General features: G+C 51.8%; 1 protein-coding gene across 4 annotated transcripts in view; it reads right to left on the minus strand.

Moving 5' to 3' along the window:
• Positions 1 to 8636, minus strand: part of tiam2a (TIAM Rac1 associated GEF 2a) — a 57184-nt gene that overhangs the window by 46333 nt on the left and 2215 nt on the right. The gene's annotated exons all lie outside the window — the stretch shown is intronic.

Genomic DNA, 8636 nt, shown 5'->3' on the forward strand with positions numbered 1-8636 from the left:
ATGAGTCTCCTATTGGATGGACGAAACAAGACAAGAGGGTCATCGGCGTAAGTCGAGCGAGTTTCTCCCTCCTCTCTTGTTATTGCCAGCGCCCGCGGGGGCAGAATCCACACGCCATTACCAACCTCATTTGTCACCTAGTCTTTAAAAGCCTGCTGCGGTTTGGAGCTGATGGGCTGTTGTGGAAGGAGATCTGCTGTCGGGTTTAACCCAAAGAAACCGGCTTCAATCGCCATCACGTGACATTAAAGCAAAGATTGCAGCGAGGCCACTGGCCACGCTGGGGACAAAGGCAATCATTGGGCTCTGGAGGTGTGAAAAGGCTGAAAAGGCTGGGCCACTGGGGGGAGGAGGGGTGTAATCGAAGAGGACGGATCTGATCCAGGTGATAGGTTGCGGATTCCTGAGGGCCTAGCTAATGAGGAATCGATAATGACGATAGCTGAGCGACGGCACGGCTCTCAGGCCGGGTTCAGGGAGGTCTTTGGAGGACAGCTGGAGCACTTAAAGGCCCTGATTTACCTCCCTCTACATGTGATTTCATTAGTCCACCTCCAGTAAAAGAAGAGCTACACGAATAAATTTCTCGAACCGAATTACTCGTCGACCAAAAAAAAGAAAAAAAAAGAGACGATGTAGAAGATAGATCCACGATCGAGGCAGCAGAGGCCGCGTACGTGCGCGCGTGTGAGATGTTACTTGAGCTGCAAGTGAGAAAACTATCACAGGGGCGTGAGAGCGCGAGGAGCTGAATCACTGTTTTGTCTCGCTGCCTGTGTGAAAGACGAGACGGAGGACGACTCGGCGGATGGATACGAGGTTTGGGACTGTAAACCAATGATAGAGGTGTGAAGAGGCCACAGGTGCTAACGCCTGTGCTCAGCTCCGGAAGAAATGATGCTTGTTTCTCCATCGGCAGGGGTCAGATTCGGTCACCAGGGTCCCACCAGATTTTCTGTCAGCTGCCTTTCTAACTTGAATTTGACGTTTACACTAACATTTATTCATGTCGTAAGAATTTAGCTGTTGTCTCACTTTGGTGTGGTTTATGTTTGATTCAGATTCTCCATCTTCATCCCTTAATAGCTCAATTTTTAGCACATTTGTGGTGTAAATATCTTGTGTGAGCTCTCCTCCGATTCCCCTGTTCTCTCTCTGAAACCTAATAATTCAGCTTTTTCTTCTATTTCTGTTTTTTGCAGCTCAATTTTCCTCTTTTTCCAGATTTTCGGGGATGGAATCAGCCTTTAGATCCCTCCCGGCTGCAGCGCAAACCCGATGAACTCCGGTCTGTCCTTCATCCCTTTAAGCTCCGCTGTTTTATCAGCATGAAGTTTCAAGCTTTTACGAGTTCCTCTCAGGCAACGTTGGCCACCTACGTTAGCTCGGCCGTCTGGATTTACTCTCCGTTAGCCGCGAATTTAACGTAAGAAGAAAATCGCTTTTTAAAAAAAGAGGGCGGGGAGGGGTCAGATCTGTGCGGCCCACAGCTCAACGCCATATTTTTCCACCTTCTGAGTGAATTTAGGCTCGATTTGACACAGCGAGAAGAAGCCAAATTCATCCTGGATGAGAGCGGAGTGGATATTGGTGACTGACTGAGGGCGGCATGGGATGGAACAGTGGACAAGCCTCTTCTACAAACTCCCAGGGAGAGAATAAGGAGGCAGTGTGCCGCTCTGAGCCGGAGTGACAATTTAAGCTGCTTCAAATCTCTCTACGCCGGGTCAAAATGACAAACCGGCGGATAACAGCCAGGAGGCCCTTGGAGGGGAATCCACCGCAAACACGGCCGCACTCGATTGAGTTAGAGGCAGGCGAAGGTGAAGACCCAGCCAGGATTCCACAAACGGCTCCATTTAGCTTCAAAACTGGCAAAGCCTGATTCCAATGAGGTGTCGCGTGATTTTGCACCGTCCTGGGTTCTAACTCAATAAGAGCGGAGGAGCAAAGCGAGCCGGCGGCCGCCAGGTTGGCAGCCAACAACAAACGTGTTAATTGTACCTTTTAAATTCGGTCACGCCGTCGTCTGACGTACAGAAGCTACACGGCGAAGTATACGCGGCGTTAGCGACAAATGGGCCCCGTTAGGGCTGCGACGGTCCCTCCACCAACCGTTCCCACATTATCTCCTCGGCCCCTCCTGCAGAGAAACACTTTCACACCAGTGCGAACAGGCTGCAGCTGCTAAAATCGGCCCCTTTTTACGTTCCTTAATTGCTAACAGCCGCACTGGTCTTTCCCAGAAAACCACGGCAACGCAGCACCAGCGCCAAACCTAGGGCGAGGCGGCCGTCTGGTTATAAAAGCAGTAGGAAAGGAACAACCTGGAGATGTTAATAAAAGCGGATATTCCGCCTTCAGAACCGTCTGGACCGGTGTGTTTGCGGGCCCCTGGAGGTACTCGTAGTAACAGTAGATTAGTGTACGTGCTGGCTAATTTTGGGCTCGTGAGGAGTTTTTCCCTGAACGTCTCCTCGGAGATGTTTACGGCAGGTCTTCCAAGCCTGTGGAAACCCTGCACGTGTCGGAGAAATGTGCTCGGGGTCGGAGCCAGAGCGGCGCTCGGCAAACTTCGAAAGGGTGTTTTGTTTAGCGGTAACACCAAACAAGAAGCGACTGGAATAAGTATCGCGTTCAACTCTCCCGCACGCGTTCATTTTCAGAAATTCTGGCAGACATAAGCAAGACTGTACTCTTTTTTTCATGTCATCGTGTGGAAAACCTAAGAATGTGCGCTGCTAAAGTGAGCGCTAATTGAATGTGAGCGAGCGTCGACGCAGCTAGCTGGGATCAGCAGTCCGCTAAAGCCGAGATAAAAGTCTTTTCTGTGTCTTCTGCCTTCCACAGTGAGCTGGCACCGAAGCTTCCACGGGGATAAGAACTTAGCCACGGAGCCTTGTTTTGTTCGCAAAATTAGCTTAGCGCAGCTGCGGTTCACCCTCATCACGCGTCAGTTTAGCATATCAAATATTAAACAAACATGTTACATAATATAAAAGAAGAGATTTTGACCGGGAAATCCGCCAGAGATGTCCGTGTCATTTGCATCTTCGGTGACACAAAGCCGACAGGTGTCGCAACTGTAGCTACCAAATGCTAACCTGCATCAAAAGCAACCTCCGCTGCTGGTGTTTTCACCTCTGGGGCCGAACCCGCTAATGACAAACGCATGTGAGAATTTCTACGTTCCGGCCGAGCCTGTCTGCTGCGGCGGCGCGCACGTGTCCCCAAAACAAGTGTTTTTATTTTGCTGTAGACAAAATAACCAAAGCATCAATGATGCTCATCGCAAAAGAAGCTTTCGTGGCCTCATCGTGCGGCGACCGCCCGCAGGGTAGCAGGATATTGGAGTGTTCTTCAAGGAGGAAAAGCCTCTGGGTGGAATAAACGAGTTTAACGTCATTAAGGTCGGCCGATGTTCATTGGAAGCACGTGGAGGCGACGTGCTAAAGCTCTGAGGAGAAGCTGAAGATGAAGCAACATAGAAGCTGGCTTCATCGTACCAACACATCTGATCCCAAAGGCCCAGAATAGAATCCACATTAAAAACACAGACCTGGTTTGTAGCCAACACACACACACACACACACACACACACACACACACAACACACACACACCACACACACACACACACACACACACACACACACACACACCGCTAACTGCCGCCTGTATAGCTGACCTTATAATCACGACGTGATGATGTTTAGTCCGTCCACCTTCTGTATTTAGACGCGTCTCGTGTTTCCGCCTGTAAATAAAAGCGTCGCTAACCTGGCCACACCCCCGCAGGTCTCCTGCCACCTCCACCTCCACCCCTCCCCCACCACAGGGGAGGGGGTGGAGGAGCACACTCAGCACCTCCCTCCTGCTCCGGGTTCATGTCAGTTTTGGTCTGGACGACGCGTTCTGCTATTGTTTTTTTTTTTAAGGTGTTGACGTCTGTTTCCGGCCCGAACGTATCCGAACCGGAACCAACATTCGCCGAGAGGTCGTCACCGAACCCCCGTGCACAGGCAACGCTTGTTCTCTCTCGTGCACGTCCCCAGCGCACCAAGCGGACCTTCACATTTATATTTATATTTATAAAACGACCCCATTCTTGGACCAAACGTGTCCAGACCGCAGCTCGGTCCCGAGGCGTCACATGACCACGACTTCACATTACGCCCTCTCATGGTCGGGGGATTCCACGGGCGCAAAAACAAAGGGCTCGTCTTCGTTAATCCCAATTCAGTTCGCGCTGGCACGCACGACGGGATGTTTTCTGATGGTGAAAACTGATCTAACAAAGCCGCCGTTGTGAAAGCAGGTTGGAACCTGACACGGACCTCTGAGAGGAAGAGCTAATGGCGGCGGCGTCCCCTGTAATTATCACAGCTAGCGCCGCGGCTTCCTGTCTGCGCCATCACAGGCTGCGCGGAGACGTCCTCAGTGTTCCTTGTGTTCTAGAGTGAGGGTTTGGCCCGGAGAGGACGAAGAGCGACAGACACGAGGAGGAGGAGGAGGAGGAGTGGATCAAACGGTCGGAGGAAGGAAGAGCAGAGATCAGAAGAGCCAGGAGGGGGAGACATCGGTAGGGTTCAGGGAGGAGGCGAGGTCAAGCGAGGAGAGCGGGGGGAGGAGGCGGGAGGAGCGCAGCGGCAGCGCTCCTCCGCACGTCACTCGTTCATCATTTCATCCGCCAGATTCCATCTGAACTGTTTATTTAGGCCTTTCGTCTCCGCTGGAATAAAGGAGAGAGAAGGAAGGAAGACGAGCGCTTCTCAGCCTGTTCCCCAGGTCATGGACTCCTGAACCCTCCACACGCACACACGTGCACACACACACACACACACACACACACACACACACGCTGTTGTGACATCTGCAGCGGATAAGCCCTGTCACGCCGCGGTCTCTGCTGGGCCCTGCTGTCAGATATTCACAGGGAGCCCCTCGGTCCATCCCTCCGCCCCTGTGGGGGTCCAGAGGAGACACAGGAGACACAGGAAGTCCCCGTCTCAGCGGGACAGCTGGTCCATGTTTAATCCCAAAAGTGGGTCTGCGTCAGGGTCAGGTAATTGAGCGCAATCTAGGAGCGTTACAGAGAGCACGAATGTGTGTGTTTTCTGTTTTGACATGTGAACACACCTCCGTGTGTGTGTGTGTGTGTGTGTGTGTGTTGAACAGGCTGGACATCCCACATGCCTGCTGGTCATTAATAAACATAATCATGAATATTTAATCCTCACCAGTGGGGTGGAAGGGAACCCTCGTGGGTGATATTCTCACTCACACACACACACACACACACACACACACCCACACACACACACACAGGACAGATTGCAGGAGCAACAGGAGGCAGGTCTGAAGCTGACTGAACTGCTCGAGCAGAACGTCAATTTTTTTCTGCCCATAAGAAGGAAGAGACGAGTGGTCTAAAAGGTCGAGTCAAAAAACAAACAGATTTGCATTTTTTTAAACAAACATTTCGAACCCTGTCCCGTCCCGTCCTGTCATGTCCCGTCCCGTCCTGTCATGTCCTGTCCTGTCCTGTCCTGTCCCTTTCACATCACCCGTCACCACTGTGATGAGTCAGGAATTCCCTCTGACATTGTCTGCTCTCTGTCTCTGGTCGGGGGGGGGCACCTAGATGATAACCGGCTTCTAAACATCATAAACAAGCACAGGCCCAACAAGGGGGGGGGGGGGGGGGGTGTCAAACACACACACACACCCCTGTACTTCTATCCTTCTGAGAACCTATGTAAAAAAAAAAATGCATCAATCAGCCCCCCCCACCCCTAACCATCACAACGCCCCCCCCCCCCCCCCCCCCCCCCCCCCCCCCCCCCCCCCCCCCCCCCCCCCCCCCCCCCCCCAATTAAAACCACATCTTGCCCCTCCAAAAGTCCTTTGTAGTTGCGTGCACGTCCTCACTTCCCACAAAATGTCCCCACGTTTTCGGTAGAATGCAGATTTTGGGAGTCAGTATGTACAAGAACACACACACACACACACACACACACACACACACACACACACACACGCGCGCACACACACACACCCTCCCCCTCGCTCACTCGCTGGGGGTTAATGGAAAAAGTGAGGCCTGTTGTGCTGGCAGACAGAACAGGTGTCATGGCAGCAGGAAGATGCTGACTCAGCCTTTAATAACCAGCTCTCGGAGCCTCTTCCTGCCAGATGCTGACAGATGTGCAAATGGAGGCCGCGTGAGAACAGAGCGGATGGAAACGGTCCCGTATGAAAAGCTTTGCGAATGCCATTATCACCCCCCTCCCTTCTGGAGCGCGTACGGGCGCGTCCCCTTTAACGAACGCGTCTTTCCTGATACGTCTCAGCTCTCTCTGCACACAAAGCACCGCTTGCTCAGCATCCCCCCCCCCCCCTCAGCCACACACATGCTGGCAGATTTCATGACCCCCCCCCTTTCCCCTAGATAACAGGCAAGAGCATCTTTGACACCCAGCCTTATCTCCATGACAACCTATCACCCCCCACAACTTCGAACTGGGATGACCTTCTACCCTCCTGAGACCCTATGGGGGGGGGGGGGCAGAGCTGCCCTAATGTGACATTTCTATAGTTTTAAGACATGTTTGGACAGATAGTGGCTGCTAGGAGCCTTCTGACAGGAGACATTAGAGAGCTAATCTTCAGGGTCAGAGACATCGCTCCTGAATGCAGACAGTCTCCGCCCCCGCCCCGCCCCCGCCGCCATGAGTGCGCTCATTAGCCGCGTCGTGGTGCTGCTCACAACCGCCGGGTCTGCCTATGCGAGAGGTACGACGCAGGCCGATAACACACGCCGACACACCGCACACACTCTTCCCCTCAGGACAAAGGAAGAGCGGCGATGGACGAGGGACAACCACAGACTCCAGTCTACAGCACTGGACACAGACACATTATGCATTATGTACGCAGGAGCGGCGCCGTGCACACCAGTGTGTGCAATTAGTCCACTTCTGAAATGGAGTGTGTGTCATAATGAGTGTGTGTCATAATGAGTGTGTGTCATAATGAGTGTGTGTGATAATGGAAGCCAGTTTAGTAGGAAGGGAAACAAAGAGCATCCAGGGTTTAAATAAGCCGGCTACCTCGTTTGTTGTGGACCAAGGGTAGGTGATAATTAAAGACCGGGGGGGGCGTCTGTGAGGGGGGTTTCTCAGTGGGAGGATATTCATGGGGGTGTTAGGGTTAGGGTTAGGGTTAGGTGTGCGTCACAGTCTGCAGGGGTTGGATCTGGCCCACAGATCTCTGCAGTCTTTTTCAAAATGGACATAAAAGTTCAAGGGAACTGGTCCAGAATCATCCCTGAGGGTGCTTCAGAAGGGGGGGGGGGGCTCTTTGGTTGACCTTGGCAGCTTCTCCTGGCGGGTTTGCAGCTCAGCGTCGGCCACAGCAGGAGTGAACTGTTGACAGGTCTCAGTTTGCGGCTGAAGGAAACTTTTTTCCGGTCTCTTACAGCCGTTTGGCTCTGATAACAGGGAGGCCATGGGGGGTGGGGGTGGGGGGGGGGGGGAGTCAAAATCCGGCAGTGGAGGGTAATTATGGTGGTGGCCAAGTGCAAGTTGATACAGGGGATTCCTCTGCTGCCTAAACATGTGGTCAGAACACAGACGCCTCTTTTTACGCCCTTAATTCCATCACTTGTGCTTAATGTCTGTCCTCATTTGGACTGGACCCCACCCTATTGTTGGACCGATCTTTGGGTACCAAGGCTTTGCCTTCCAGCTGGGGGTGTGGGGAGGACTAATCAATAAGTGAATCAACAATGCAGTGGCAGAGGAGCTCTGGAAATTGTCCAAGTCCCACCCTAAAGGACCCCATTCCATTCACTACACCTCCTCACTATTGATCTGAAGGAGGTAAAAAAAAAAGGACACTTTTGATGAATTGATTTCATCACAAAGGTACGTTGAAGGCCGCCGCCGTTCATCTTCATTACCCAAACCTCTGTCTGTCTTAAAAGGCTTCAGTGGGTTTTTTTTGCTTCTGCTGGAGCTAAGCAGAGAAGGTAAGAAAGGAGATAAACACTGCAGATTTCGAGCTGTCGCATCCTCCAAGAAAGCGGAGGTGCTGAGCCGCGGTGCCACACTGACCTCTAGCGGTCACCTACGGTATCGACACTACAGATAAACGCGTTTGTGTGTGTGTATGTGTGTGTGTGAGAGAAAGAGACAGAGAGCGACAACAGCAGCATCAGTGATGGAATCACTCACTAACTCAACTGGTCTCTGGTCTGCAATATAAACCAAACACTAGCCACAAAGCGGGTCCACTATTCCATTTTAAAAGCCGTTATTGTTCAGCTGCTCCTCATCCGCTCAGACCAAGGTTATTGTTGCCATGGAGCTGGCTGGGAGCTTATTAGTGACATACTGTATTTCGCACTTGCTTAAATCTTGTCAAAGCAATTAACAGTTACAATCAAATGGGAACTGGGACCACTATAAGGTTAAATACTTGATCTGATTTTAAAGTGTTGAATAAAAGTGAAAATGGTGCTGGCCCTTTGCACTGATTACAGTTTTGCCGCATTTTTAAAAGTCTCTTGTACCATCTGAGGAACTACTAAAGGTTAATTGAACGTCTCAGCCTGCCGGTAAATGCCAAAAGGAG

Source organism: Takifugu rubripes, chromosome 2 (genome assembly GCF_901000725.2).
Source record: "Takifugu rubripes chromosome 2, fTakRub1.2, whole genome shotgun sequence".
In the NCBI taxonomy this organism is placed as follows: domain Eukaryota; kingdom Metazoa; phylum Chordata; class Actinopteri; order Tetraodontiformes; family Tetraodontidae; genus Takifugu; species Takifugu rubripes.